Source organism: Cryptomeria japonica, unplaced genomic scaffold, assembly GCF_030272615.1.
Source record: "Cryptomeria japonica unplaced genomic scaffold, Sugi_1.0 HiC_scaffold_289, whole genome shotgun sequence".
Classification (NCBI taxonomy): domain Eukaryota; kingdom Viridiplantae; phylum Streptophyta; class Pinopsida; order Cupressales; family Cupressaceae; genus Cryptomeria; species Cryptomeria japonica.
The window spans coordinates 70,152-77,495 of NW_026729111.1; the positions used below are offsets into that span (position 1 = coordinate 70,152).

The 7,344-nt window shown below is 61.1% G+C and overlaps 1 non-coding gene across 1 annotated transcript; it reads left to right on the plus strand.

Annotated features, from left to right (window-relative positions):
• Positions 1-3,541: 3,541 nt before the first annotated feature.
• On the plus strand, positions 3,542-3,660 carry LOC131870103 (5S ribosomal RNA). The gene has a single exon (XR_009368453.1). It is a non-coding gene; the product is annotated as a 5S ribosomal RNA (ribosomal RNA).
• Positions 3,661-7,344: the final 3,684 nt, after the last annotated feature.

Sequence of the window (7,344 nt, forward strand, 5' to 3'; positions counted from 1 at the left end):
TCATACATGCGTAGCCTGCAGGAGCAATTAGGACATCGACCCCAACTTTCGGCTTCTAAACGAAAACAAGGTCTTTGAGGTTGGTGTAATGCGAACAACTAGGGGAGTCAACCCATCAAACCCAACACCTCCCCTATATAAGCTATTTGTCTGATTCTCATACATGTGTAGTCTACAGGAGCAATTAGGACATCGACCCCAACTTTTGACTTCTTAACGAAAACAAGGTCTTTGAGGTTGACGTAATGCGCACAACCAGGGGAGTCGACCCATCAAACCCAACACCTCCCCTATATAAGCTATTTGTCCGATTCTCATACATGTGTAGCCTGCAGGAGCCATTAGGACATTGACCCCAACTTTTGACTTCTTAACGAAAACAAGGTCTTTGAGGTTGGCGTAATGCGCACAACCAAGGGAGTTGACCCATCAAACCCAACACCTCCCCTATATAAGCTATTTGTCTGATTCTCATACATGTGTAGCCTGCAACAACGATTAGGACATCCACCCCAACTTCTGAATTCGTCTGCGTTGACCGCACCAAAGGTGCACGCCTTGGTGCTCACCAAAATCCGACTTCCGACTTCTTCTGCTATGCGGGGTCTTTGAGGTTGGCGCAGTGCGCACAACCAGGGGAGTCAACCCACCGAATGCAACACCTCCCCTATATAAGCTATTTGTCTGATTCTCATACATGCGTAGACTGCAGCAATGATTAGGACATCCACCCCAACTTTTGACTTCTTAAACAAGACAGGGTCTTTGAAGTTGGTGCAGTGCACACAACCAGGGGAGTCGACCCATCAAACGCAACACCTCCCCTATATAAAGCTATTTGTCCGATTCTCATACGTGTAGTCTGCAGCAGCGATTAGGACATCGACCCCAACTTCCGAATTCGTTTGCATTGACCGCACCAAAGGTGCACGCCTTGGTGTGCACCCTGGAGTGCACTTTGGTGCTCACCTCGGTGCACACTTTGGTGTGCACCTCGGTGTGCACCAAAGGTGCGCACCTTGGAGCGCACCAAAGGTGTACACTTTGGAGCGCACCACATAGGGTCTTTGAGAGGTTGGCGCAGTGCGCACACCAAGGTGGGTGTTGAGGTGCGTGCCGAGGTGGGTGGGTGCTAGGGTGCGCTCCATGGTGGGTGCCAGGGTGGGTGCGTGCTAGGGTGGATTCCAAAGAGGGTCATAGGGTGGGTGCCAAGGTGGGTTGGTGATATAGTGGGTTCAAAGGTGGGTACTAGGGTGGGTTCCAAGGTGGGTCACAAGTTGGGTGCCAGGATGCGTGGGTGTTAGGTTGGGTGCCAAGGTGGGCTCCTGCGTGGGTGGGTGCTAGGGTGGGTTTCAAGGTGGACGCGAGGGCGGGTGCCAAGGTGGGTAACAAGTTGGGTGTTAGGATGGGTGAGTGCTAGAGTGGGTGCCAAGGTGGGTGGGTGCTAAGGTGGATGCCAAGGTGGTTCACAGGGTGGGTGGGTTCTAGGGTGAGTTCCAAGGTGGGTCACAGGTTCAGTGCTAGGGTGGGTGTCAAGGCGGGTGTCGAGGTGCCTGGGTGCTAGGGTGTGGATGCCAATGTGGGTCATAGGGTGGGTACTAGGGTGGGCTGCAATGTGGGTGCCAAGGTGGGTAACATGCTCGGTGGGTTCTAAATTGGGTGCCAGGGTGGGTGTGCACCCACCTTGCCCGAGGTGGGTGCCAAGGTGCCAGTGTGGGTGGGTGCTAAGGTGGATGCCAAGGTGGGTGAGAAGGTGGGTGATAGGTTGAGTGGTAGGATGGGTGGGTGCCAAGATGGGTCACAGGGTGGGTGCAAGGGTGGGTAGGTGCTAGGGTTGGTGTCAGGGTGGGTGGGTGCTAGGTTGGGTTCCAAGGTGGGTGCGAGGGTGAGTGTCAAGGTGGGTCACAGGTTAGGTGCTAGGATGGGTGAGTGCTAGGGTGCAAAGGTGCCAGGGTGGGTGCTAGGATGGGTCGATGCTAGGGTGAGTGGCAAGGTGGGTCCACAAGTGTCAAGGTGGGTGCCGAGGTGGGTGCCAAGTCGGCGACTGCTATGGTGGATGCCAAGGTGGGTCACGGGGTGGGTGCCAAGTTGCTAGGTTGGGTTCCAAGGTGGGTGCCAACGTGGGTGCTAGGGTGCGTGGGTTAAAGGGTGTGTCACAACGTGGGTGCCAGGATGGGTGCGCACCCACACTGGCCAAGACGGGTGCGGGTGCAAGGTTGGGTTCCAAGCCCGGTCACAGGCTGGGTGCTAGGATGGGTGGGTGCCAAGGTGGGCACCAGGGTGGGTGCACCCACCCTGGCCAAGGTGGGTCACGGGGTGGGTCCTAGGGTGGGTAACGGGGTGGGTACTAAGGTGCGTGCCAAGGTGGGTCATAGGGTGGGTGCCAAGGTGGGCACCAGGGTGGGTGTGCACCAACCCTAGCCAGGGTAGGTCACGGGGTGGTTGTCGGGGTGGGCGTCAAGGAGCCAAGGTGGGTGGCAAGTAGCCAAGTTGCGTGCCAAGGTGGGTGTCGGGGTGGGTGCCAAGGATCCAAGGTGGGTGCCAAGGAACCAAGGTGGGTGTCTGGGTGGGTGCCGAGGTGGGAGCCAGGGTGGGTCCCAAGGTGAGTGCAAAGGTGGGTGCCAGGGTCAAGGTGAGTGCCAATGTGGGTTCCAAGGTGCCAGGGTCAGGGTGAGTGCCAATGTGGGTTCAAAGGTGCTAAGTTGGGTGCGAGGTTGGGTGCGAGGGTGGGTGGGTGCCAAGGTGTGCTAGGTGGAAGCCCGGGTGGGTCGGCATCCCATGGGTGTCGAGTTGGGTGCCTGATGGGTGCTTCTTGTCAAGTTTTAGTCGTCGGGACTCATTTCGAGCCTTAGAGGTCGTTTCTTGTCCGGTTGCCCTGTCTTCGACCTGGGAACCCAATTTTGGTCCTCGGGTCCCATTTTTTTTTGTCTCGCATCCCACTTTTGGCCTGTGGCCTTTTCGGGGTCGATTCTCGTTTTGGGCATCAGAGCATGTTTCTTCTCCTAAAACCCAATATTTGTTTATTAAGTCTCGGAACACATTTTTGTTCTCGTGGACCCATCATGGGTCTTGGAACGCATTTGTGGTCCTTGGGTCCCATTTTGCATCCCGAAACTTGTGTTTTGGTGCTTGATCCCTATTTTGGGTGCCCACCTTGCACCAAGTGCGCACCCGGGGCAAACCGAGCGCCTTGGTGCACCGGGGCAAGATCGAGCGTGCACCCGAGGCGCCCCGAACATGCACCAAGGTGCACTCGGCCCACATGTGAGCGCAGGTCGTTGCGCCCGAGGTGGTGTGTGGGCACCGCGTTGCAGACGGGACACTGCACGCACACGACGCCCCCTCCAGGTGCACGCACGTAGGCCGGGCCGGGTGCACACCCGACGCCCTAGCAAGGTGCGCGCACCCGGGCAGGGCTCACACTTGGCGAACGGGGCGCACTTCGCGAGGGAGGGTGTGCACCTCGACGGGGGTGGGTGGCCGGGGTGGATTCGCACGTGGGTCGCGGTTTGCTAAGTACACACTGCGACAAGCTCATAACGGGTGCGATCATACCAGCGTTAGTGCACCGGATCCCATCAGAACTCCGCAGTTAAGCGCGCTTGGGCCGGAGTAGTACTGGGATGGGTGACCTCCCGGGAAGTCCCGGTGTTGCACCCTTTTTTAGTTTTTCGCCGGGCGTCGCAATGCTATTTGAATAAACCTTTTGCCCGTTTGCGTTCTCGTCGGGGCCGGGCCGGGCCGGGGTGCGCTGCCCGCACTACCGCGCGCGCGGGGGCGACACCGAGCGCGCACCCGAGGCGCCCCGAGCACACAGGCCACGGTGCAACCCGGGCGTTGTGCGCGCACCCCGGTGCGCCCGAGGTGCTGCGCGCGCACCCAGGTGAAATCGGTGTGCACCTCGGCCAGTGCGCGCTCGGTCGAGTCGCGCACGTTGGCCAAGGTGCACGGTGATGTTTCTTACTCTAAGGTTCCGCACCAGACGCCCGGGACAGGTGAGCGAAGCTGGGCGGGGCCGGGTGCGCGGCCGGGGCAGGTGCACGCAGCTGGAGAGAGCTTTGGAGCACACTTCGGAGCGCACCAATGATGCGCTCCATTCAAAAGTTTCCTGAAAAGGCAAAAAAAGTTGAGATTATAGAATTTCCCACTTGAGAGATTGTAAAAAAAAAAAATTTAAAATGAAGGAAACGCGGGTGCCAAGGTGTGCGCAGCCCAGCCAAGGTGTGCGCACCAAGGCGCCCACCCTGGCGAAGGTGCACGCAAGGTGCGCACCCGAGGCAAACCGGACAATTAACCCAACTTTCGACTTCGCGCGCACCTTGGAGCGCACTTCGGAGCGCTCCTTGGTGCGCACCAATCTTGGGCACCTCGGAGTGCACCATGGCGCCCACCAAGGTGCGCACCCGGGGCAAACCGAGCTCCGACTTCGTGCGCACCTTGGAGCGCACGAAAGGTGCGCACCATGGCGCCCACCAAGGTGCGCAGCCCAGCCAAGGCGTGCGCATCAAGGTGCGCACCCTGGCGAAGGTGCGCACCCGGGGCAAACCGAGCTCCGACTTCGTGCGCACCTTGGAGCGCACAAAAGGTGCGCAACCCAGCCAAGGTGTGCGCACCCCGGTCAAACCGAGCTCCGAATCGTGCGCACCAGAGGTGCACGCCATCGTGCGCACCTTGGAGCACACTTCGGAGCCCTCCTTGGTGCGCGCCGATGTTGCGCACCTCGGAGCGCACCCGGGGAAAACAATGCAATTAACCCGACTTTCGACTTCGTGGGCACCTCGGAGCGCTCTCGGGTTCGCACCTCGGAGCACACCGAGGTGCGCACCTTTGATGCGCTGCCTTCACCAATTTCCAGAAAAGGCAAGAAAACATTGAGAAGGTGTGCGCACCGAGGTGCCCACCCTGGCGAAGGTGCACGCGAGGTGCGCACCCGGGGCAAACCGGGCTCCGACTTCGTGCACGCCGCACCTTGGAGCACACTTCGGAGCGCTCCTTGGTGCGCACCAGGGCGCGCAACCCAGCCGAGGTGCCCACCCCGGCGAAGGTGCACGCGAGGTGCGCACCCGGGGCAAACCGGGCTCCGACTTCGTGCACGCCATGGTGCCCACCGCGGCGAAGGTGCACGCGAGGTGCGCACCCGGGGCAAACCGGGCTCCGACTTCGTGCACGCCGCACCTTGGAGCACACTTCGGAGCGCTCCTTGGTGCGCACCATGGTGCCCACCAGGGCGCGCAACCCCGCCGAAGGTGCACGCGAGGTGCGCACCCGGGGCAAACCGGGCTCCGACTTCGTGCACGCCGCACCTTGGAGCACACTTCGGAGCGCTCCTTGGTGCGCACCATGGTGCCCACCAGGGCGCGCAACCCCGCCGAAGGTGCACGCGAGGTGCGCACCCGGGGCAAACCGGGCTCCGACTTCGTGCACGCCATGGTGCGCACCGCGGCGAAGGTGCGCACCCGGGGCAAACCGGGCTCCGACTTCGTGCACGCCGCACCTTGGAGCACACTTCGGAGCGCTCCTTGGTGCGCACCAGGGCGCGCAACCCAGCCGAGGTGCCCACCCCGGCGAAGGTGCACGCGAGGTGCGTACCCGGGGCAAACCGGGCTCCGACTTCGTGCACGCCGCACCTTGGAGCACACTTCGGAGCGCTCCTTGGTGCGCACCATGGTGCCCACCAGGCCGCGCAACCCAGCCAAGGTGTGCGCACCAAGGTGCACGCGAGGTGCGCACCCGGGGCAAACCGGGGTCCGACTTCGTGCACGCCGCACCTTGGAGCACACATCGGGGCGCTCCCGGGTTCGCACCGGCGTTGCGCACCGTGGTGGGCACCTCGGAGCACACCAAGGTGGGCAGCGAGGTGCGCACCTTTGATGCGATGCCTTCACTAATTTCCATAAAAGGCAAAAAAAAAACGAGATTTTAAAATTTCCGTTTTGAAAGATAGTGAGAAAAAGGGAATGCTGGTGCCATCTTGAGCCCGCCCTGGTGCGCAGCCCAGCCAAGGTGTGCGCACCAAGGTGCCCACCCTGGCGAAGGTGCGCGCCCGGGCAATTAACCCAACTTCCAACTTCGCGCGCGCCAGGGTGGGAGCGCACCCAACAACCGGGCCTGGGAAGAGCCAATGCGAGAAACCCCACCAAACGCTCTGACAAAAAAAGAGGGGGCGCTCCAGTAACCCCGCTTCGGAGCGCACCCTGGGCAAACCCAGCCAAGGTGCCCACCCCGGCCAAGGTGCAGGCGAGGTGCGCACCCGGGGCAAACCGGGCTCCGACAACGTGCACGCCGCACCTTGGAGCACACTTCGTAGCGCTCCCGGGTGCGCACCTCAGAGCACACCAAGGTGGGCAGCGAGGTGCGCACCTTTGATGCGCTGCCTTCACTAATTTCCAGAAAAGGCAAAAAAAAAGGAGATTTTAAAATTTCCGTTTTGAAAGATAGTGAAAAAAACGGAACGCGCGTGCCATCTTGAGCCCGCCCTGGTGCGCAGCCCAGGTAAGGTGCCCACCCTGGCAAAGGTGCGCACCCGGGCAATTAACCCTACTTCCGACTTCGTGCGCGCCAGGGTGGCAACCGGGCCTCGGAAGAGCCAATGCGAGAAACCCCACCAAACGCTCCGACAAAAAAAGAGGCGGCGCTCCAATAACCCCGCTTCGGAGCGCAGCCGGGGCAAACCCAGCCAAGGTGCCCACCCCGACGAAGGTGCACGCGAGGTGCGCACCCGGGGCAAACCGGGCTCCGACAACGTGCACGCAGCACCTTGGAGCACACTTCGAAGCACTCCCGGGTGCCCACCGGCGTTGCGCACCGTGGTGGGCAGCGAGGTGCGCACCTTTGATGCGCTGCCTTCACTAATTTCCAGAAAAAGGCAAAAAAAAATGAGATTTTAAAATTTCCGTTTTGAAAGATAGTGAAAAAAAAGGAACGCGGGTGCCATCTTGAGCCCGCCCTGGTGCGCAGCCCAGGCAAGGCATGCGCACCAAGGTGCCCACCCGAGGTGCACACCCGGGGCAAACCGGGCTCCGACTTCGTGCAGGCCGCACCTTGGAGCACACTTCGGAGCGCTCCTTGGTGCGCACCATGGTGCCCACCAGGGCGCGCAACCCAGCCAAGGTCTGCACACTAAGGTGCCCACCCCGGCGAAGGTGCACGCGAGGTGCGCACCCGGGGCAAACCGGGCTCCGACTTCGTGCACGCCATGGTGCCCACCGCGGCGAAGGTGCACGCGAGGTGCGCACCCGGGGCAAACCGGGCTCCGACTTCGTGCACGCCGCACCTTGGAGCACACTTCGGAGCGCTCCTTGGTGCGCACCATGGTGCCCACCAGGGCGCGCAACCCAGCCAAGG